Source organism: Protopterus annectens, chromosome 6.part1 (assembly GCF_019279795.1).
Source record: "Protopterus annectens isolate FY-2018-M chromosome 6.part1, PAN1.0, whole genome shotgun sequence".
NCBI lineage: Eukaryota > Metazoa > Chordata > Ceratodontiformes > Protopteridae > Protopterus > Protopterus annectens.
Genome location: NC_056738.1, coordinates 158,932,942 through 158,958,077, shown reverse-complemented (window position 1 = coordinate 158,958,077; position 25,136 = coordinate 158,932,942). Strand labels below are relative to the sequence as shown.

At 37.5% G+C, this 25,136-nt stretch overlaps 1 protein-coding gene across 5 annotated transcripts in view; it reads left to right on the top strand.

The window, feature by feature from the left end:
* Window positions 1–25,136, top strand: part of B3GALT1 (beta-1,3-galactosyltransferase 1) — a 2,392,726-nt gene that overhangs the window by 641,946 nt on the left and 1,725,644 nt on the right. For all 5 annotated transcript variants that reach the window (XM_044075600.1, XM_044075599.1, XM_044075596.1 and 2 more), the window contains exon 2: window positions 3,961–4,003. The gene's annotated coding sequence lies outside the window, so the exon portion shown is untranslated. The remainder of the gene's footprint in view (window positions 1–3,960; window positions 4,004–25,136) is intronic.

Below are 25,136 nucleotides of genomic sequence, written 5' to 3'. Positions count from 1 at the left end.
CACGCAGAATTAGAACCAGGCCTAAACCAGCCCCACGGCTCACCAAGACTACCAAACAAAAAATACTCCTAAGAAATAAACTCTGGGCCAGCTGGTGGTCAACAAAAAAGCCCTTCAGAACAATTAATGTTCAGACAGCTAAGAAATGAAGCAAAAAAGCCATATTGTCTGACAAAAGAAACTACTACTGCCAACTTCAACAAACCCACCAAAATAGTCCTCAGAAGTTCTGGTTAGGCATTAATAACCTCTAACACCCAGGTTGCTCAGGCACTCCTACTCCCTTAGGCTCTGATCACAACAATCCCATCCAAATAGCCAACTCTTTAACACTTTTTTCACAGAAACCATTCAATCCCTGGCCAGCCAACTATCTCCTAACTCCACATCCTCTACGCCTGCCATCTCCAGTAGCCCACCTCTATTTCCTTTTCAACCAGTTCCCACATTTCTTGTCTGTAACCTTATTCAGAAACTTAAACCCACCACTCTTTCTGCGGACCTACTACCTGCAGAATACCTGCAAAAAGCAGCAAAAGCCATAGCCTACCCCATATCCATCCTCATTAATAGAACTATTTCTGAAGGAACCATCCCATCAATCTGGAAAGATTCTCACATTATCCCCCTGCATAAAGGTGGTAATTCCAAAGAGTTTTCCAGCTACAGGCCCATAGCAATACTATCCCCTTTGGCAAAACTAATGAAGAAATGCATTCATAAGCAACTTTTAAGCCACCTACTTGAAAATAATTTGTTAGCCACCTGCCAACATGGCTTCAGACCATTTCATAGCACCACCTCTGCTCTCTTATCCTTTACTGACTGCATTAATAGAACTCGTTATAACAACACTCTATCCTCAGCCCTCTTTATTTATTTGTCAAAAGCCTTTGACATAGTTAACCACCACCTCCTCATAAACACACTTACAAACCTGTCATTAGATGCTCTTGCTATACAGTGGTTCCAATACTACTTAAATAACAGGCAACAGGCTGTACTATGGACAAATACCTTATCTTCCCACCTCCCAGTTGCCATAGGTGTCCCTCAAGGCTCAATATTGGGTCCTCTCCTCTTCTCCATCTTCACAAATGACCTCCATTCTGTAATTCCTCAAGCTACCTGTATCCAATATGCAGACAACTCCACACTTGTATGCTCAACCACTTCCTCATCAGAACTTCAGTCCCTAACCCAAAACACCATTAGCATAGTTGAAATTGGCTTCTACACTGATGTCTTATCTTGAACCCTAAAAAAAAATAAAAATGCTACTATTCACCCCCACCCGTAGAGCCTCCCCAATTAACTTTACTGTAACTTCTAGCAATGGAACTATAATATCTCCTGATCCTACTGCAAAACTACTTGGGGTACTAATTGATAATAACCTCACCTTTGAGCCTCATATTAATAACACTATAAAAACAGTGAACAAAAATTTAGGTTCCCTCTACAGGATCAAAACCTTTTTGACTCCACTAGCCAAGACCACTATAGCCCGTACCCACCTTATCTCCACCCTACTATATGCCTTGCCTATCTGTACTAAATTATGTAAAAGCAACCTGAGTAAACTGTCTACCTCCTACAACAATTTTGCCAGATTTGAAGCTGGGTCCTCCTATAGAACCCATCATTCTATCAATCTGAATCAACTAGGATGGTAAGAATTGCCAAATCTAATACTTTTCAACCAACTAACAATAGTCCATAAGATCCTGTATCAACCTACAAATACACCAATACTCAATACCCTAGTCACCCCCTATAATAATCTTAAAACCCTACGCTTATCTAACAAACTACTAGAACAAATAGCTAAATCCATTAATTCAACTGGTGACGCATTGTTCCCTAATACAGTGGGTGAAACCTGGAACAGCCTCCCTAATCACCTAACCTCCCTAGCCTCAGCTAACCTATTTAAAAGCAAACTAAAACCCTACCTTAAATCACATTGGTTATGCTCCTGTGTCAACCCAGACTAACTACCAAACCCTTCCCTAGACACCTATCTTCTTACGAGTACAATCTTGTGTCTTCTCTATTGATAATAATGTTAATGTGACTATACAGGGGACTAATGTCCTGTACATATTTAGAATGATTGCCCATAGCCATCTTACACTAGGACTTCTTGTGAGACTTTATAGAATAAGAGTGTCCTTGTACATATTTTGTATGAATATCCACTGCTGTTACACAGTAGCATTTTTGTGTGACATTTGTGTGTGTGACTTTGTAATTAATAGTGTCTTTAGACATATTTTATTAGGAATATCCAAAACGGTTTGCACTAAGATTTTACGTATTCAAATGCTAAATCCTATGAAATGTAATGTATGCCTAAGCTTTGTAATGTACCAGTGTCATTGTAAATACCATTGTCTTTGTAAACATTTTGATGTATGTGGAACTTTTCTCCCCGGGCCTCCACTGAAATTGAACATATATCCAGCTGGACTAACCCAGTCAACAAATGTAAAATAAAATAAAATAAATAAATAAAATACTACATTGCTCTTGTTTGCACACTTTGGATGTCTCTTCCATTTCTCTTTAAATTAGTTGCTATGACATTTGAAGCATCTAATTTTACAGTTATTAAGTTAGGATGGTCCATTCCTGTAAACATTCAGTCTTATGCCTTCTGTCTTTCTTAAAGATCATATTCTATGTGGCAAAGTGGAATGAGTACACTTAAATTTTATTAAAATGATTGTTGTGTACATACCCACTTCCCCTTTTATCATTGTATGTACTTCGATAGGGGAAAAATAGAGAAGTGGGTATGTCATTGCTTCATTTTTTTATCCTGCATTTCTGTTGTGGCTATGGAGTCATGAAGGAGGTGCATATAAATAGAGGCAGAAAAAAAAAACATACACTGCCACAGTTAGTGCACTTAGACACTATATTCCTTAAATATTAGCATTGCTAAGGTGCCTGATCTTTGATTTTTTTTAGAATTGTTTACTAGTGTTTGTAATCAGAAGAGGAAGCTCAAACACCTGCACCCCAGCCTTTCATCATCAACATGATAGGTGTGGAAGGGGACATGCAGGAGCTGTGGGGGAAACAGCACCTTTTCTATGGAGAAAAAAATAATGTTTTGGTGGCTTATTTGAATTTTTCTACAAAAGCAGTTGCTCTATGTGATAATGGACGATTCTTGATAAGTTAGACGTTTCTGCTTCACGTGATCTTTATATGGAAGTCCTTTATGGTCATCTGATTGCCCTGTATAGTGTTCTAGGCTTCACTCATTAATTTACTAAGTTTGTGCCTTCATTGTTCACATACTTCATCACCCAAACTGACTTCTCTATTTTATAGTAATTCTTGTACAACAGATTAAATAACCATTCTCATTTGGTCTTAACAAGTCACGTGCACTGCATTCTTCATTCTGCTGTGTTTATGTGACGTTGTAGCAGCATACATGCATTTTTCTAGGTTTTTGCCTATCATCTATCTTTTACAAGTCTGTGGGCCCCTCTCCTTGATGAATCTAAGTGCGTTTTGCATTCTGTGATGTTTAAATACGAGTGGATGGATGCTTAATTTCATTATGTGGGCACTGAAGGGGTGTTGTGTGTAAATGAAATTCAGTGAAAAGCTTTTCTGTTTGCCACCTCATGCAAGGTTTTGCTCTTCCTTTTGATGGCATTCCTCCTTTATAGTGCTGCAGTAATAACACTAGCTGTAATGTGCTCAGTTCTGTTCTCCTGTGAATTACAATGTGCTTATTACTGTGTTTCCAGTGAACTGAGGCAAGAAATATATGCAGAGTTGAAAATTCCTTTCTTTTATGCTAATTAAGACTATAATGAGTACTAGAATGACAATGCCTGATTTCAAGCAGCATGCACGACTATTATATCCTTCATTGTCATTAGATTGTTCTTTTGAGTATATTAAGCATGTTTTAAATCTTAACATTTTTTGCAGGTGACAGTCATTTTCAGCACCTGAGTGCCAGCTATTTCATAAGGTAAGGCATCAGTGCATGCATACTAAATGTTTTGTTTGTCACAATCCATGTTAATCATTGGCAAATTTTTGAGGTGGAGAATGTATTTAAGCAGGTATTGCTTTGTACAACAGTAGAGATGATTGTTATATGAAATCTTCTCCAACGCTGTATTTTTATATATATATATATATATATATATATATATATATATATATATATATATATTATACTGAAACATATTTTCCTGTGCTGTAATTATATTATGTATACTATAATGCTGTGCACTGCCCTACACTGTGTTTCATTGTACTGAGCTATATTGCACTATATTCTAATACTGTAGTATACTGCATTGTGTTTATTTGGTACTTCAGCAGTTGGTTTTGGCTATGTTGCAGGTCAGAAAGACTACTTGACTAAAACTTTTGGCAATACATACTGCACTCACCATTATAATCAACTCCAGGACTAAAATTTCTCCTGAAGTTAAGCTTTACCAAATCCTAATAAATATTTTTTTCTTTAAACCCTATGCACTATTTTACACCCAAGGCGTTTGTTCATACTGAAACTGCATGTTGCAGTATGCTACTCAGTGCAAAAGGCTGAATAAATGCCCATTTACGGAAAGTTATCATGACCAAAGGGAAAGAGTGAGTAACACTTTTTTTTGTCGGGTAGCACTTTTTTATTACCAATTTTAGGATTTTTGTGCAGGGGAGAGAGCTCCACTTGGTAATAAAATAGTTAATGTCTGTTTTTTGTTTTGTACACTATAAGCTGTGTAACATGTCTTACTGAATGTTTTTCAACAAAACTAAACTAAATCCAGGATTTATATGCTAGTGTTGCTTTCCTGCTGATTTTTTTTCCCCTCAACCAGTGATCAGTGTTTCTCTTCAATTGGCACTGAGGCAAAGGATGGCTTAGATGTCAACACTAAGTCACACAAATTAACATTGAAATAATACAGCTGTTCTGTATTTGCCCCTGTATTGTATATATTTCATTTATTTTTTAAATCTTTCTTTTGTATTGCTGCTGCTTTTCTTCAAAATCCCATGCTGAAATTGGTCTGTTGTGGTTAGTGCCCTACCCAGAATAACACATTCAAATAAGTACAAGTGTTTTATTTCCCATGTTTCTGCTAATTTGCTTTTCTCAAGTTGCTAGTTGAATTCTGCTGGATTACAGCTGTATGGTGATGACAAGAGAATAAAGAGAGAGGCAAAAATACTGCAAAAATGCATTCTGGGTAATAGTGTGCCTAGTTTAATCACCATGTATTTTAACATATGCTTGCTTTCTGTACAAATCTTAGCTGAAATTAAAAAGAACTTTGTTTTCCTTCTGGTGTTAGGCATAGCAGTATGTATCCTGATGAATGAATCTGTGCTTTTATTTATACATGTGATCCATCAAGAAAGTTACCCATAGGAAAAGCAACAAATGATAAACATAAATGATACTGCAGAGGCAAGGCAACTTCCATTTGTCATCCCACAGTTGCAACAAACACCAATAAGAAAAAACACCAGTGTAGAATCACTAACCTCCACTTTAATAAAACAAAACAGACTAAAAATCCACATTAAGCGCTTTCACCCAGGAATCAACAGTTATTACTTAAAATAGTCAGCTTTTTATAAGTGTTCATACCCATTTCCACCAATAACATCATCTCATTAATATTTATTACCATGATGTCAATCAATTAAGCTCTGCACCATTGATTTCATAGTTGTCAATATTTGTACCTTACAAAACCTTACTGCCTTAGAATAATACACAAAAAAATACAAAAATGTGCAACTATGATGTTCTATCTAGTCAGGTGCATATGCATAACATGATTAGATTAAAATATAATCATTTAAATCTACTACAAATTATTATGTTAACTTAGTATAACTTGTATGTATTGTTATAACTTTGCTGCCCTTAACTTAAGGATGCTATTGATACTTAAATGATTATTTAACCCTGGTTTTCTTGTTGCGTCTAGTTTCAATTGCCAGAATAACTCTTTGTATTCCAATCGGGTTTTCCCATAATCCACCCCTTAAATCCTGCTTAACTTGTTCTAATACGTAGAACGTAAATCTACTATCCTTGAATTCCTTCTGATGTCTATACAGTGCATTGGTGTCCTTCTGTACTAAAACATCATGCATCTGCTAAATAAACTCGAGTCTTCTTGGTCGTAATCAGGCCTTTATTCCTGTATCCCACCATCAATGGCTAAAAACATCTTGAAATCATGATGCATACCTGTTACTTATTGTGATAAAAATGTCCAAACATGCATCTGTAAATTTAGGCACACCAATTAATATCTGAACTATCAAAACCTTGATTAATTTAAGTATTATCCTTGAGAGTAACATGAAAGTCCTAAGAAATCATAGCAAACTTCACTTTGCACCTTTACCAGGTAATTAAGAATTGCTAACAGTTTAATTAGTATTGTTGCTTAACTACAGAGACCTTTATATGCCTTTCTTTTAATGTACAAAATGCATTCCCGAACTGTGCCAGTAATCTGCCATGTGTTAAATGACCTTATTATGGTAGTGTATTGAAATTGCATTTAGAGGGGCTGTTAGATCAAGATTTTCAAATTATTTTTTCCCACCCACCTTCTCAGGACATACTGATGGCTCCTTTTAACTGGACCCTACCAGGCCATTTATTCTATAGTGGGGTGAGCACCTGGTAACCAGGTCATTCCAGCACAGGAAGCACAGTCAGCCTATTTGTCCCCACTACTGGTCAGAGCCTGGTTATAGGGAGTGGGCCAGTTTTCTGTTACCAGAGGAGGAGAGCGAGAGGAGAGCGAGAGGGCCTGTTCACCTCTGGAGGGTCTGTTATTTCCATGTAATTCAATCCCAGGATGACATTATTGCAAAGAGAAAACATCCTTTGGGCCTGATTCCAAAAGACTTGCTCTCAGTGTAAGTGTACCAGTGTATCTCCCTGCTGAAGTTAATACAATGTTCACAGTTATGAGTGGGTGAGAACACTTTTTTTTATAAAGTTGTTTTTTGTGAATGGTGATTGATGGATAAACTTTATGGAGAGGTGCAATCAAAGACATTTTCACAGTATGACACTCACTAAATATATAAAAATAAACATCTATATCCTTTGCAAGCTTTACTGGGTAGTTTAAAAGCTAGAAGTTTTAAGTAAGCATCCTTAGCTTTATTTGTTGTAAAATAAGAGGATGTGCCTTATGAAAATACATTCAGTGCTTTCTGTAACTGTAGCATAACATGAAAGTTAAAAAGGGTATCTAGGTAGCTTTCTTGTTCTAATGCCAGTGTTGTTGCTTGGAATTTAATTGCAATGTGCATATGAGCCATTGTGCTGAATTCCTTGTCTTTATATATGTCTTTATATATAGTTACAAATAATGAAAATAAATATTTCTTCTCCTGTTTATAACATCTCAAAAGATGAATGTTATCCTCAGTAACAAACTGGAACTCCAGATTAAAAAAAAGCTTACAGTCTGCTGCTTAGTCAGTTTTATGGCACAATATTAAGTGAAGCGACTCGACATAAAAGTGATAATTAATGGCAGTGTTACCCCATTATGAATATCACAACTCAAGTGACAAAATTGTACTGATTTTCATCGTAGAGGAAACATATCTGACAACTTGCCTGTGGTCATCCTGCACAGCCGTAAACAGCAGTAAATACTGAACTACATCTGCAGCTAGTGAGGCTGTAGATGTCCGGCGGTGATCAAAGGACCTTGCTTTTTAGCAATGCTATTCCATGTGAACCACTATCTGACATGGAAACATTGTAAGACAGTCTGAGAGCGGTTAGCATAAAAGACAGAATTCCTGCTACAGCAGAGTTGTCTCACCTTATTTCTAATCGATGAAGCTGCCACCCTGTCAGTATCTCACACTCTGCATTTATGACTGAACTACAACTTCACTGCATTTCTGGTAGTGTTTTTAGTTGCATCTACTGTAATAGCTTGACTTTGCTTTAAAATGTAAACTGCTTTTTCACAGGCATGAGGGTAACACTTAAGAATCAAGCTTGGCAGAAATCAATTTGTCATCTCTAGGGTCAGTGTCCTTTCCCATTTCTGAGCTTGAGAGTGAACAAGTAGGGTAATAGCCTCCTGTGGGGGATTGGGATGGTGGTAAATGTTATACATATGAATAGTCAAGGTGTGGTATTGGGTTTATTCATTTAGAAGAAGCTCTTTAACTTGTCACTTTTCTTCTTGTTGTAGGGTAGGGTTGTGGTGTAAAAAACACAGTGACGGTGGCATAAGATGATATGAAGTATTTTGACTAACAGGGAACTCAGTAAGCTAAATGGTTGTGTAGTTAGTAGGAAAGAGAATGTAAGGGCAGGAATCTATGCTACACAGTTTGTTTTGCATGTAGTTCATCAAATAAGGCATATTTTTATAGGTTCATAGGTTGGTACTAGGGTATCGGCACTAGGGCCTATACAAGCCTAGCCATAACAATTCCCTGGCTATTTCTTCCCACGTTATTTACATCCCTGGACCCCTGTCTAGCAGGGTGACTGATGTGATCCCCAGGGTGAATTTCCTTTCTCATCCAATCGTCAAGGTTCCTTTTGAAGAAGGCCAAAGAGGCGCTCTGCTTGACATGTATGGGCAGTCTATTCCAGAGTCTGGGGAGTCTGGGTCATGAACCTATCCCTCCAGCATGTTTTGTTTATTATGATGAAAAGGTTTAGATCCCTGGAGCGTGTGGCTCTGAGGGATTAGGATTTCTTTAAGTGTAGCATGCCCAGCAGCTCTGGTTTTGACATGGCCTTGTATGTTAAGCAGAGATTGCCTCTGAGTAGACGATATGTGACAGAGTATAGCTGGTGTTTTTTAAGGCGGTCACCGTAGGGCATCTGCTTTAGGCCTGTGATTCTTTTAGTGAGGTATTTCTGCGGCCTTTCCAGTTGCTGCAGATGTCTTGAGAGGTACACACTAAATGGGGTGTTGTATTCTATAATGGGTCTAATGAGGGATGAGTACAGTGTGACAATGACCTCTTTTTTTCTGGATGAAAAGCCCTTAGTGATGAGGTGTTCCACATAGAAGGATTTCCTGACTGTTGTGGCGATGTGGTTATCGAGGGTGAGACCAGTGTCCACCTGTGTCTCTAAGTCTCTTATCACACTTTCAGTGTTTAGTGTACTGCCACCAATGTGGTAATTCATGTGTACATGTTTTTCCCCAAAGGGTATAGCTATACTTTTCTTGGCATTGAGCTTGAGCCCATGGATCTGGCACCAAGCATCTGTTTCTGTAAGGCTCTTTTGTAGAGTATCCACATCATTTGGTGATTCAATAATGGCTCCCAGTTTGCAGTCATCTGCGAACTTTACTAGCCAGAGCCCTTAGTGTTGGCCTGTACTTAAGAGAAGTAGATGACAAACAAGAGCAGTCCTAGGACTGAACCCTGAGGTACTCCACTTTTCACTTGTCTGGAGCTGGATTTGGAGTTGGCTACTTTTACAGTGTGGGTTCTGTCAGTAAGCTAGTTGGCAACCCATCGAGTGTTGTAGGGATTAATGCCTACTTAGTAAGTCTATCTATGATTCCAGAGTGGGGGATGGTGTCAAAGGCCTTGGCGAGGTCCAGATAGGCTGTGTGAACCGCCTTACCCTCATCCATGGCTCTGGAGACTTATTCAAAGAAGTCAGTCAGGTTCAGGAGACAAGATCGGCCCTTCACAAACCCAAACTGGGTGGAGTCCAGTGTTTGAAGTTTGTCAATGTCTTTTCTCGTCCTTGTGGAGTGGGCATGAAGCCTGAGGTGAGGCTATGATTAAACATGACACTTAGGTGAGGTGCCAGTTCATTTTGTAGTTCATGTAGTACACAGCCTGGGATGACATCTGGCCCCATGGATGCTATATTCTTAGCTTTGGAGAGTGCATTTTTTTACCTGTGTGGCTGTTATTACTGGAATTTGGCAATCTTCCAGTATTGAGATGGGCCGTTTAGGGGGTGAGAGGGGGGGGTGAAGTTGGCACTGAATTGATCTGCCAGGATATTGGCAATATCCTTAGCATCAGTATATTTAATGGCATTCTGTTGTAGCTCAGAGCAGATCTGAGCATTGCCATTTAGAATCTTGACATAGTTATAGAATGCCTTGTGGTTGTCTTTGGAATCTTTGGCAATTTTATTTTCATAACTAGCTTTGGAGGATTTTATGAGGGATCTCAGCTTCTTACTGAGGCTGGTAAGGGAGTTTTTTTGCATCCTGGGATTTTCCTCTTTTCTGCAACAGTTACTTCCTTTTGTTGTAAAGTTTGTTTATGGCAGGGGACCAGCAGATTGGCTTCCTTTTTTTGGAAGAGAGCATCTTGGTTCTATTTGGGATAGGGTCAGTGTGCATAGTTGTCCAGGATCTACTGAGTTTGTTGGACACAGTTACTCTACTGTTATTATGACTGCTACTTTATAAAAAGTCTTTCTTCCTATTTATTGCTATGAATGATTTCTGATGTGTGTCTGTGTGCATGCATGTGTATGTATTTATGTATGTGGGGGGGGGTGTAGTATCTCCCGGACTAATAGGGCTGATCAATTTCTGCTCAGTTCGGTGCAGGCTGAACTCCTAATGCTGCTTATCAGAGCCGTGGAAGAGGAATGTAGTTTCGTAACCAACAATGCTCCTGATCAGCTGACTTAACGGTATCAGTAACATTGTCTCACTTTCAGTGCTTGCAATGCTGTAGTGTACAGTTAAAGATTTCAAATGCTCCAGTGCTGGAGAAAGCATAATGTAACAGGGAAGGGGCCATGGAACTACATGTCATCCAGTCTGAGGGCTTTCAATGTACCCAGAGCTTAGCAGTTTCTTATTCACGTGGTATTCACATTTCATCTCTGCTTAATGCCTGATTCTTCCATTTTGTCTTCAGTTTCACTCCTAGTTCATCTGCAGTGTTGTTAATAACATACCTGTTAATTCCTTCATCAGTGTATATTTAGGTGACTTATTGAGGTGACCTAGAGAGCAACAAGTATATATTCACGTGCCTTATTCAGCGTACTTGTTATATGTGCTCCCTTTTAAAGCAGCGCAGCAAATATTTTCAGTAAACCAGAAAATCCTACCCAAACTATGAGAGAATTATAATTCAGATGAGTATGGTGCGTTCAGGACAGCTTGCCATTGGAAAGTAATGATGATCTGGGTGGCTAAGAAGGTGCAGTAATAAAAACGTTTATGCAATCAACGGTCAGTATTATCCTACTTAACAGCTTCTTTTCTCGACTCAGCTAAAACCCCAATCAGTGCAGGTATTTCATTTTGGATTCTGCTATCCTTTTCTCTTTAAATGTACTCTGATATCAATACCTGATAAGGAAGGCAATCACTAGCCTGCAGTCTAAGTCACTTCTTGGCCTCTTGCCATTATATTACATTTTCTTCTTTAATTATTTTTTCCAAATGCCTTGGTTCTTTCCAGCTTTCTCCAGTTAATTCTAGTCCCCTCTTCTATATTCTCTGTACCCTTTATTAAAGTCATCCCATTTCTCTTTTCCTGTCTTGGCTTAATTCTTACTATACTTTCTGCTACTTAATGAATATAATACTCTGTATGACTATTGTTACTGTCCTTAAGGATCTGTGTCTTTCATATTTCTTGAGTTACTCCCTGATTCATCATCATCCCTTTCCACTTTGAATTATAGCTTTCTGCTTGTGTTATGTTTAAGAGCTTTCCACCAGAATACCATCTATTTCAGGAGACTTTCCTGTAGATTGGTTATATATCACCATTTTTAACTCATGTCCTCCTATTTTAATTGCTAGTTGCTGAGCCTCAGCTATCTCTAACCTTGGCATATTTAAATCTTCCATTGTGCTATTTCTTGATTTTTGCAGTTCTCTGCTTTATGCAAATTTTCATAGAATTTTCAAAATATTTCTAATATCTCTGCAGAATCTCTAGTTATTTTTCTTATTATAGGCTCCCTAAGTTCTGTTGCCTAAGTCATTGTGCCAAAAGTTTTTGTGCGCTGGAGTTTTTTTTTAATCAAAAAAACAGTTGCTTAACAACAATCATTCTAAACTTGTGCATTTTATTTAGGTACTCCCCATACCTCTCAACCTGGAAACATCAAAAATCTGGACAAGGCCCATGAAAAATAGGTACAAATCTGTACGCTGATTAACGTGAAATTTGCATACATAATTACATAACCCCGCCCACTCCAGTGGAATTGTGGGATACCAACTTTCAAACGCAAACTGAAGAACAGAACCAAAATATAGCACCAGAGTCCCATTACCTGGCTATTTCACCCCATTTACCATAAACACTAATGTGTGCATACTGCTTTACTTCTAAAATGATTATTTGGATTTTATTTTTACATTTTATAGCACAATGCACAAAGTTAAACACTAACAGATATCTGCTCAACAAAGCAATACTGTCTCACAATGAAAATAAACTTTGCATTAAAACTTATGTGCCCTTGAAACTCACATTCATTGAAACTGCATTGAAACCCACACCACATCCAAAGAAAATGCATCTGGCCAGTGGTGGATAAAGATTACCTTTGGACTGTTTTCAAATCATAAGCTCCTTGCACACAAAACAAGAAACATACATGTGTCCTTTGATACACCTTCCTGACTTTATTAAATTATATTCCTTGTATAATACAGCACACTCTTTAGACTTAAGTAAAGTGCATTTTAAATTTATTGTTTAAACATCTTTCCAGTAGGCAATGAAACAAAATGCATGAACCAATAATGACAAAACTGCCCTATTCAGAACATGTCCATCATAAAAGTCTAGTTCCACACACAGAATCGCATTTTAAATTTATTGTTTGAACATTTTTCCAGTAGGCAATGAAACAAAATGCATGAACCAATAATGACAAAACTGCCCTATTCAGAACATTTCCATTGATAAATGTCTACTTCCACACACACACAGTTCTTGCTGTAATCATATTTCTGTATTATTTATTTTACTGCTCTTCATGTAGTTACATTGCAATTTACATTAAAATATCTTTGCTGTTGTGGTCTGCGTCTTTGAACCAGAGCACCTACCCAGTAAACAAATGTATAAATGAAAAAATAAATCAGTATTAGTTTTAGTTGTGATGAATACTCAGAAACCCTAATCATAAATATAATGTCAGAAGGTCTAAAAACCCTACAATTTACAGAACATTAAGTGCTCACATACTGTGTATGCTACATGTAAACAAAACACTAAGAAAATAAACCAGTAGTTTATCTGCCTTTCATCATATCTCCTTACGATCTGCTAGGACTTTGGTTGTAACTGCAGCACAGCAAACACCACAGTCAAGGAAACTTCTGAGTTAAGATATTAGAAGATATGTCAACTGTATACTATTACCGTGTTATTGCTATTACAATCCAGGTCATACCTGAAAAGGACACAAACTTAACCAGACTTTTTAAAGTTAAGTAAACAGATCTGATGGGCAACACAGCATATCCCTGTCCAGCCATGATGAAGCTGATTGCCCTTACTCCGGGGTGCACTCGAATGGTTTAAAGCAACTCATTGCACCTTAGTTAAAACTAAAAATAATACACCATAAATAAACAAGTAACCCATAATGTGGAATATGACTGACAGAAGGAAAAAACTGCACCTTTCCATCAGAAAATCAAATATGCCAGAATAATTTAGTTGACAGAAAACTTTACTCCCTCCTGAAGCAGTTGATTCTGGACTGGCACTAACATATTTTAAGTAAAGACTCCTACCCAGTAAATAAGTCACTAATATATATTTCCCTTTGCAGTAAACAAATTGGACAAGTTTGCTTTCATAACAATGAATTCTCAAATTGCTGATTGCATTAGAATAAACCAGTATCAACTTCCACATTTTATATTGAAGACCACCATCACTATTATAATAAAGAATATCCTGAACATGTTCTCAGAAAATGCAATCAAAAGCAAGCAATAAAGCTCTGAAGAATACCTCTCTCTCCACACACATTTTAAAGTTATTTGCAGCAGCCTTCAAACATTTGCAAACCGCACTTTTCTGCAGGAACGGAATGATAAACAGCAAAAGCAGATATGCATTTATTTTTCATTATACTACTTAAAAAACAACAACATAGCAGCTTAACTTTCACGTGTTGCACTGCACAGCATTCACACACACACACACTCTCTCTCTTACCCTGAGTAGTGCTTGGCCTCTTCTGTTCCATCTTCATGTTGCTGCTGCTGCCATTAATCCCGGGCCCGGCTCCGTTTCAGGGCTCGCTGTATCCCTCAGCCGCCATTCATCCCGGCTCCATTTCAGGGCTCGCTGTATCCCCCAGCCGCCATTCATCCCGGCTCCATTTCAGGGCTCCCTGTATCCCCAGCCCCTTCAGGGCTCGCTGACTGTATCCCCGCCTCTTCTGTTCCTCGTGTTGCATTCCCGCCATTAACTTAACCGCCAGCCGGAAATGCTGATGCGAGCTCCTTGAGCTCAATTCCGACTGGCTGGTAGCCTGACGGTGCTGACGTCATCGCGCACGTGATGATGTCAGCTCCGACAGCGCGAAAATTTAAAAAAAAAGAAAAGAAAAATCGGAAATGAAGGGGTGCCACTCGGGAATCGTGGCACCCCTTCATTTGGACCCAAAAACTCGGTAAAAACCGAGTAATTCGGAACGGTTGGGAGGTCTGGTACTCCCTTATTTTCTGTTTAGCACTCTGCAGTTATACCTCCTCTTGTTTTTTTGAGAATCCCCTTATTTTGTAAAATTTTAACCTTTGTCATTCTCTTTAAATAATTATTACTTCTTAACCAGATCTCCTTTTCGTTTATTTCCACCCTATTTTTAAATTCCATTCTCATTTTATCCTACTCACTAGCTGTAGCTTCTGGAATACTTTCTGTCTTCCATAATAACTCCCGGATAGCTTCCACTAGCAATTCCTTAAATTCCTCTCTTTTTAACAGGTAGATGGTGTGAACATTGGCTCTTGAGGTGATGGCCAGTGTTGATATGACACAGCAATCCATGTACAAAATGGGGAATGGGAGGATGGTACCAAATCTGAAGCCGATTCACGCATCCCTACTTCTTCTAAGGTGAAGCAGTAAAAGGGTTTCTTTTGTTAACAGTGTAACTATGGATTTAGAATTAAATGTTTATTTCTTTATTGCATTCTTGTTTTATTACATTTGATTTACTTTGGTTTCTTTATCTTCCATGCTGTTTTTGACAAGCAGCATGTACTTTTGAAACCCATTGTTAATTTCAGTCTAAGATTTTAACTAAATATTGAAATAGAACATCAGCACAAAGGCTTATTATACATTCTCTGCATCAAGCCTACAAGGTCTGTGGTTCAGTGCTGACAAGTGGTCACACTCTGCAGAGAGTTTGCATGTTCACAGCAGTGCCTTACTCTGGGTACTGTAGCTTCCTTCCACCTTCTAAAAAACATGCTGTTGATTGACCTCACATTCAGTCAGAGACCTCTTCTTCCTGACAGCTTTCAGACTGTTAACAAACTACTGATATCTTGAAAAGTCACTTAGCAGGGAAAAAACTGTCAAACACAAAAATACTCCATATCTAGGCTGAGCCTAAAAATATCCTAAACGAATCAGTGCTCTACCATGGTTAACAAAGAACAACTAAGTAAATATATAAATGTATGCATATGTATGTAAACAAACAAAAAACACTAAATCATTTAAAAATAACAACAAACACTAGACATACCCAACTCATATGCATTACTAAATCTGTATAAAAGTAATAATAGAAAGGTGAAAAACAGAAATCAGGATTGTGACACAAGTTAGTCATACTGTAGAGTAGTGAAAGGACTAAAATTTCAAATATATATGCACAATACCAAGATTAAGAACATTAAAAGCATCCAGAAAGTTATAAAAATCACCTCCTGATGCACATGAAAAGAATAAATCTTTTAATGAGGAGTTAAGAGAGTATAGAAAGACACAGGCAGCAGAGTAACAGAAAAACAAAGTCAGCCATGGCAACCTAGCAGGCTACTTTTACACACACACACACACACACACACACACACACACACACACACACACACACACACACAAAATAAAAAAGCCCTGCTAGGCATTGTTTGACCTAACAGGTACAGTTGAAGACAGAGTACACAAAAATAAAATATTGGTAGATACAAATTAATAGATGATTGTCACTGTTGAAATGACACCCTGACCCCATGTGCAAAAATGGGGAAAAGGGGACGGGGATGAATGGATTAAAATAGCAGTAAACGTATATAAAATAGCAGTAAACGTATATAAATTACTGCAGAATCTTATTTAAATAAAGGCAACAGACATTCTAGCAGGTAAACCAACTTAAGAAAATGGTGTTGGGGCATGAGCATTACTGCTTACCAGTAATGTTTTTTTTTCTTTGAGTTGGCAACATATGATTACTTTATTCTGAGGCTGTGACCTAGAGAGGTTTGTGAAGCCCTGTGCTTCTGACTTTTAAGTGTCCTCATCTGAAAAATCTTTTAAACGGAACAAGTAAAGCTATATTCATTCATACTTATTCAGTATAAATGTTCTTACATTTAAAAGAAGAAACAAGTGAAACATGACAAAAGGCAAGCAAATCAAATAAAGAAAAAGTACAAATAAAACTACAGTATCCTATCTGTTTCTCTTTTTTCCAAATTCAGTCAGACATAGAAGAAACATATATGAAGTAATAACAGACCACTAAAGTTAAGCCGTACTTTTTGTCTTGCTTTCTTTTCACCTTCTTTAGTCAACCACAGGGACATTTCTCATTGCAGTCTCTGTCTTTTTCTGGACAAGAACAGAACAAACAATTGTGCATGCTGATCACTGTTTTTCAGCTGGGCTGTACCCTAGTTGCCAGTATGACTGACTGCAGTGACGTAATTCCATAGATGCCCACTTGCTGAAAATATATGGCTAGAAACCTGAGGTTCAGCAGTTTCTTAGTGTCAGATTGTATATAGAATGTCTTGCAACAATAATCCTATTTCTCACCAACCTACTGTTATTGTGACTATTTCACAAAACCGAACTTCATCGCTACCAAGCTATGGGTAAATATCCCCCATATTATGATTATGGTGATTTTTGGCTAAGTACAAAACATGTACTGACTCAGAAAGTTAACTATACATAAGGAACTGCTGCTAATGTGTTGTACAGTGTTGGCATTTGTTTACAAATGAAACTGTGCAGTAGCCCACATCACTTTGACAGAATGGCCCCTAAAATGACTATCCTAAACATTTTATAACAAAATTCTACATAATTAAAAAGTTATAATCCTAAACAACAGTCATTTACTTTAAAAGGGGAAGAATTACTTTAAATTTAATTAGAAAAAAAAAACAGATGCTCATATCACAAAGCTAGTAAGAAACTTAAATATGGGCATGGTACTGTTTGTTGCCCACCCAGGGATTGTAAGACACTCATCTTCAAGCTAATACATTCCTACATCCCTGGCGTATAGTAATAAAGGTCTAACTTTGTGTGTGTGTGTGTGTGTGTGTGTGTGTGTGTGTGTGTGTGTGTGTGTGTGTGTGTGTTTGTTATTATGTGGTGATTTTCGCTAGTTGTAAGAGTACAAGTAACTCAAAAATGCTTAAAAATCCTATACAAGTAATGATTATATCACTGTTTCAAGAATTATACAGAAAACAGCATGATGCCTCTTTAAATGGGTAATATTTCTGATAGCTTGCAAATGTCTCTTTAAGATATCTGTGTGTTTGTGAGAACAGACTTGTTTAATGAGTTGTTGAATGCGGTGCAACAAGAGGGCAGAGCAAAGCTAATCCAGAGAGCATTTGTCCTTGTGTAAAGGGACTTATTGTCCAGAGCATTGAGTGTATGAGTCAGCCACAGAGAAGGAAGACCTTAAAGAAGAAGCTCCAGATTGTTCTCCTAGGGAATCGGGCAAGAACTACCAAAAGAGACTATTTCCCCACAGTGTAAGACTGAGTTATAGGTCCATTTAGTTGAAAACAACAATACTTCATTTTTCTTGGAAGAACCTGCCTTATTTTGATTTGTACATAATAAACGGTATTAATTTTTATAAACACCTGTGGTCTCAGCTGCTTCCATTGTTCATATTGGATTGCAGGCTGAGTAATTCATTTCAAAGTAATACGATTACACTTATCACTACCAATATGAGAATAATTCTTGCAAACATGTTGTGCATATATGTCCTTGTGGCCTGGGTCATAGCTGAAAATATTTAGTGGATTAGCGTATTTAAATAATTAACTGATGTAAAAAAAAAAATTACAAAAAAAAGTCAGATAGTAGCATACAATCAATTTTTGAAGCAGCTGGCAAGGAAAAGAAAAACAGACTTTTGTTGCCAGGTGTGGTCTGTTGTTTATCGAAGTATTACTCTGTTGTGCCCCCTTGTTCCAGTTATTTTACAAAAAGAATGCAGCAAAGTAAGGTTGCTGGCAGTGGTTAAGTGTTTCTAAAGCTAGCAGCTATAATGAATGGCACTGAGGACCTGGGCAGTTCCTCATATCCTGTTCTGTCTGTCCTAGTATGTGCATCCTGGTCCCCCATCAACAGCAGCTCATGTTGTCCTGCTTTATTATGTTTATGTTTATCTTTATTTTCATGTTGTAGCTGCTGCTGCCTGAATTCACTCTTTTCCCTTCCATTAGAACCTTGTAGAACATGGGCTGAGATTTCAAGTACTTCCCTATCTTTACCCTGGGGTCTGACTGCCATGACTATATCACTAATTCTGATGACATCCCTGTTTTAGACTCTGAAGTCCAGGCTAAGTAGCTTTGCTGCACTCCCCTTCCGTCTTGTCTCATGGATACACAGGATGTCTAGCCTTCTCCTTACCATCATGTCATGCAATTACAGACTGCATCCTGTCAGCAAACTTACATTCTGTGTAGCAATATAATTCACATTTGGCAGGTTGACTGGTTTTGCATGCAGCTTTTTGCTTAACAGTGCTGTCCCATGTGTTCCAGGCTGGGCAACTGGACAACAATCATCCTGTAGAGTGTTGCCCCTGTGCTGCTGGGCTTTATCTCAGGTACACACTGGACAACAGAGGCACATGGACAAAAAAAAAAAAGATTGCTAGCATCGGTCCTTAGCATAGGGTGGATCCTCAAACCACTTATCACCATGGTGCCATAAAAGATTTCTATGACTACATGACACTACATACATGCTTTGGGAAACTTGATGTAGTTCATGTGTTGGTAGCCTGTAATCGTCAGGGTTTTATTACACCTGTACTAGGCTCTGGTCTGGTATCTGATGTGACATTTTATCCCACACTGAGATGAATTGTCCCAGATGCCAGTGTGTTCCCAAACAGGCATACATTTGTCCTTGTGAGTAGGATTTTCCTTGCAGCCTATATGATTCTGTTGACACATTTTTAGCATGCAGCTTGCACCCGTTTTTTGCTTCGTAGGGAGTGGTCTGAGAAACAGGATTGTGCAATATTGCCATCTCTGTCACCTTATAATATGTGGGTATCATTCATCCTACTCTTCTCCCACAGCAAGAAAGTGTCTCTGGGTGAAAACATTGCTACCAAAGGGGAGCATACTGCCTTTGGTACACTGCTGATTTTATGTTTTTTCCTAATTTTTGCTTAGTGTGCCATACTCATTTCTTTCAGAATTGTGAGTAGGGAACTGCTGGCTGGAACTATATAGCATATATCTTCATTTACATTTTGCATTAGCTTCTTTTTGTGCCATAGCCCATGGCAGTGGTGCTGCGGTAGCGTTGTTGCCTCACAGTAAGACATTGTCCCATTCGATTCTCAGCTAGAGCGTCTTCTGTGTGGAGACATGCATGAATGGGCGTGCCTTTGTTGAAGGTTGTGCATCAGGGCTGGTAACTTGGCATGTAAAATTCCACTACCAAACATTAGCGGACCAGAGTTCTGCTGCAGCGACCCCTAACTGGGATAAGCCGAAAGACAACAACAACAACATCAATGATAAGTTAACTAAATCACAGACGGTCAGAGTTATTAAATTTAAGATCACATAGTATCTTTCTTTTTGCACAAATTTTCAGCTCATTGTTTTTGTTTGTCCACTGTGTTGCCCACTTTTCATCTGCCAAAAATAGACATATGTTAGTGAAATGATAGTTTTTTTCAGTATAAACTGCAACATCTGGCATCAAACACAAAGGATTATTTTCAAAATTCACTTGGTAGAATCAGTGTAGATAACTTGCAATGTCTGCCTTTGTTTCTACCTGACCAAAATCTGTACCGGTTGAGACATATTCAGTAATAATCTTGACTGTACTTTGTTTACTTAATTTCACGCGAGGTTGAGAAGCTTTTAGTAGCAAACATGATTGGTCTTTGTTTGATTTTTTTCACGGAAAATGTTTTCTCTTCAAGCCAAGAATCACTATCTTCTTATTCAGCAACTGCACTTTTTATCTGTAATTATTGCCATAGCATTAGTAAATACCACGAGTGGTGCTTTGCCTTTGCCAAAGTTTCATCAATGTGAAACAAATACCCATGTATTTAAGGAAATCTTTTTTATTGAGTCTGTTGACAACATTGATTTGCTGGATTCTGATGGAGTCAGTCCTGCTGGACAATCAAACCATACCTCTCAACCTCCAGAGGACAGAATCATAGTCAAAGCACCTTATAGCATATGCATGTTCATGTCAGCACATTAATATTTACAAGTTCAACTACAGAAAGACCGGCAGTTTGTAAATACAAAGTTAATGGCAAGTTTATATCCTGGTGTTTTCAAGAAGTAAATTTTAAATTTTTAAGCATATCTGTTTCAAATTCTTTGGTCACACATTCTGGACAAAGCCAAAATATTGAGGGGAGGGGGGCAAATGCTGTCATTAGCGTTTGAAGTGAAATACAGTAGTATTTAACAGAACAATGACCTTTCATCAGGTTGTATGTTCTGAACAATAAGTATACAGTAAAATGAATGATAATTCATAAGTATGTAATTAATGTTTTGTATAGATATTAATGACTGACTTAATTAACTTAGAAATTTAATATAACAAATGCTTTTGCACTGATGGTGTGCATTTTTCTTTACAAGAAGTAGGAAATTAACGTGTGGCATATACTTTACTGACTAATTTTTATCAAACATTAACAGATCAAAAGCTTTTGCACTGACAACATGCATTTTTCCTAACAAGTATGAAACTAACATTTGCCATATACATTACTGACTAAATCTTATCAAAAGTTAACAGAACAACAGCTTTTACATCAGCATGTATCTGGCAAACAGTAAGAAGTGTGAAACTAATCTTTACTGACTCACTGTAATCCTCCTTGATTTACCACCATACAAAACACTTATCAGACAGAATCGGGGAAGTTCTAGTTGTTGGCTGTAGGTATTATTTTGTATTATTGTTAGTTGTTTTTCAGAAGTATCTTGTTTTTATTTTTATATTATTTTAACTGATTTTCATTTTTTGGAGCCATAAATATTTTGCTTTTTTTAGTTCCTTTTAAGTTTTTCTGTGGTAGAAATATTCTATTTTAATTCTTTATAGGTGGTTGCTTTTATTCTATGGTTGTGCAGGTTTTTATTGTTACTGATTGTGAGTATAATGATGTCCATTTACTCTCAAGTATAATGATGTCCATTTACTCTCAAGAATGTACAAAAAATGCATAACATTTATCATGCTGTTATCCCTTAACTTCCAGAGTAGTCAGCTTATGCAGATTTATTTTCTTTTGTGTGGTTCTCTTAATCATGTATTGCCAATTGTGTATATTTCTGAAAAGGTTAAAACTGAATTGAAATTTTACCTTGAATGTTAGCTCCATAGCATCAATGGATGCATCCTTGACTGTTACCCAGATGTTCTAAGCAAGCAATAATACCCAACAGGGTATTTGTTACTGTGTAAATAATGCATGCCCAAGGGTGTTTTGAGGCCCGATGCTGCAGGTAGAATGAGCTATCTATTTTGTATTTGTTTGTTTGTTTTTGGTATATATATATATATATATATATATATATATATATATATATATATATGGATCTGTGTTGATCCATCGAAATTATGTTTCATCGAAATGTAAACCCTCAAACTCACTTTTACGAAAGTGCCCTTTTTCAAAAATGCACTTTCACGAAACACAAAATAACGAAAAAAAAATAAATACACTAATCACATTTATGCAGGGGGTCAAGCCCCCTGCACCCCCCACACCTCCCTACTTAAATATACTAACTCCGAGATCGCAGTACAGTGGGGAAAAGGATATATTCCCTTATCCGCACTGTAACTCGGTTTGGCGAATCGGCTTTTGTGAAAGTGCACTTTTGATGTAGTGCACTTTAGCAGAAATGAGATCTTCCTTCTGTTTGTCGATGAAGTGTACTTTCGACAAACAGGAGGAGACCCATATATATATATATATATATGAGGGTGTGTTTGTAAACACCCACATTATGTAAAATAGTTCTTCCACCTAATGCTTCAAACTTAGAGTAGTATAAGTTTGGTAATTATTTAATGTGCACACACACTTTCTCTCTCATAAACACAAACACAAACATACACACAAACATTTAGAAGCAATGTAGATTTTAAAAAGACATGATTAAACTTAGTTCCCAACTCCAGGCATTAAAAGTTTCTTACCTCCATAACTCTCAGCTGTACATATCTTCAAAGAATGCCCAGAAGTTTATCTAATTTTTATTTTGGGTCTGTTTCTAATAAAATGTGTGCTTCGCTGGCAAATCATTGGGGGTTGAAGTCACTAAATAATGAAGTGTATTTGAGTTTCAGACTTCATTTCCCTCAAAAAATGCATGCTAAAACAAATCTTGTTATTTTAGAAAGTTTCTAAGTTCATAAGAGCAATATTTAAAATCTGTCCCTATTTTAGAGCCTCCCCCACCATTATTTCAGACTTTATCCAGATATCTTGAGATAAGAGGTTGAGGGATATGCATAACTCTTAACTGCCACTGTGCCACTGTTTGATAGCTCAATTTCTCTATCACACACACACACACACACACACACACACACACACACACACACATACACACGCACTCGTGATTTTCCTTTTTTTAAATAATCAGTTTCTTTTATTTTACACTTGCTAAACAACAAAGACATTGCTTAGCAATCATAAAATAATGTTTCTGTCAAACTCACTAGTACTTTTATGCAAGCATACACTCAAACATACAGACATTTTCATTTTTTAGAACATTCTCTATTTATTTTAATTTTTCACTCACTAAACAGCAAAAACAGTGCTTAACAGGTGAAAATAATGCCAACCATTTGCTTCCTCACTATCCAGGCTTCACTGCACCTTAATATGCTGCTGAGAAATGTCATTGGGCATTACTGGTACATTAACACCCTGCTGGAGAACATTTATTCTTCAGTCAGGGTGCCGATGTATGGTTTGCCCATTCTCTAAGTTAGATTACTGACCAAGTTGTGGAGTAGCTGGCTGGGCTGGGGAAGAGAGAGAGAGAGACAGATGACAAGGCAGAGGATGTCAACCTTTCTTTCTCTTTCTGTCAGAGGGGATGTTTTGGAGCACATATGCATAGGTTACAAACTCCATTTGTGGTTCCCAGTGGAGACCAGAGATTAGGCAGAGGTGCTTGTATAGAAGGGATGACAGGCTTAGTGAGTGGCTACATCACTTGTCAGAGTAGGTACTAATCCTCGTAAACGTGCACTCCACACTCATCCAAGCTTGCCCAAGGGAAACATTTGCACCAGATAAAAACCCGATACTGTGTGGATGATAGCATCACTCACAATACTAGACCTTTACACTAAGAGGAATGAATGGCCTGTAGAATGCTCACCCCCTGAGGAATAAATGAGCCAATTTTTTATTCAGCTGGGAGACTTGATGGTCATGTGGGAAACTTTAAATAAAAAAAAGTTCAGCCCTGGATATCTATCCACTGGTGTCAGTTGCAGAGATCCCATCTCTAAACTTTGTGCAGGATGTTGTCATAGCATCATACTACAGGTCACTTTTAAACTGGAGTTACTGTAGTCTTAATGTGCAGAAGATATCACCTGCAGATGTGAAGGCTTGTGGCATCTTTCGGAGTAATAGTTATTAATAAGACAGAGTTGTTTCTGTCAGACATTGCATATCTTGACACATTGTTTATTTTATTTATTTGTTTACTGTTTTATTGAACGACCTAAGCATGATCTTTTTGCAGTGGAAACCCATAGCTGACTAGGGGTAATTTGGAACAAGGCAGTAAGGAAATTTCCTTACTTTTGTTTGATAAATGCCAGGGAGCTTTAACATTTGACTGAGCTAACACCAAGAAGTTGTCTTAACGTCTCACTTGAAGTCTAGTTAATTTTAAGAGTAAATGTATTCATTTTAGTGTTGACAGCTATCCACATTTTTGACAACATTTGACTGTAAAAATTGTATTTGTTTTATTTGAAAATTAATAAAAAATAAGATAAAATGAGTTTTCCATCTGTGTTTTCAATTGCTGCTTTGTCGATGTCATAGTATTTATGTTGTTGGTTTCTGTTTGTTAAACATAGTAGAGTACTGATCCACTTAGAAATTTGTCTGATATAACCCAGGAGCACTGTCTAGTAATTGACTTTGTCGGAGTCACACAGAAGACAAAGTGAGACTGAGAGAATCACACCTTGGACTACAAGATGAAGTGTATGAAAAGCATTATTAATCTGCATAGAACTACCAGACAGTACATTGAATGCCATTTTGCTGTGTGTGCTGATATTGGTTCTGCAAGCTCTTATAACTTGCAGAAACATGATGGAATGATTTTTTTTTATCTGTGTTTTTTTTCCTTTAGTTTTTGCAACATTGCAAGTAATGTATTTAGAGATCCAGAATCTCCACGTTGTCCTTGTACAATGGTGCAGTGCTATGATGTTTTTACAGTTTGTACAATGTTTTGTTTTTGGGAGTTGGTATTCAGATTCACAATGTATTGTATTTTGAGTGTTGTGGTTTCAGTGTTTTAGGGAGCAACTGGAATTAAGTACGTTTAATTATTTGGACCTAAAATGGAGATACTTGTTATCCTGTCTGAAGT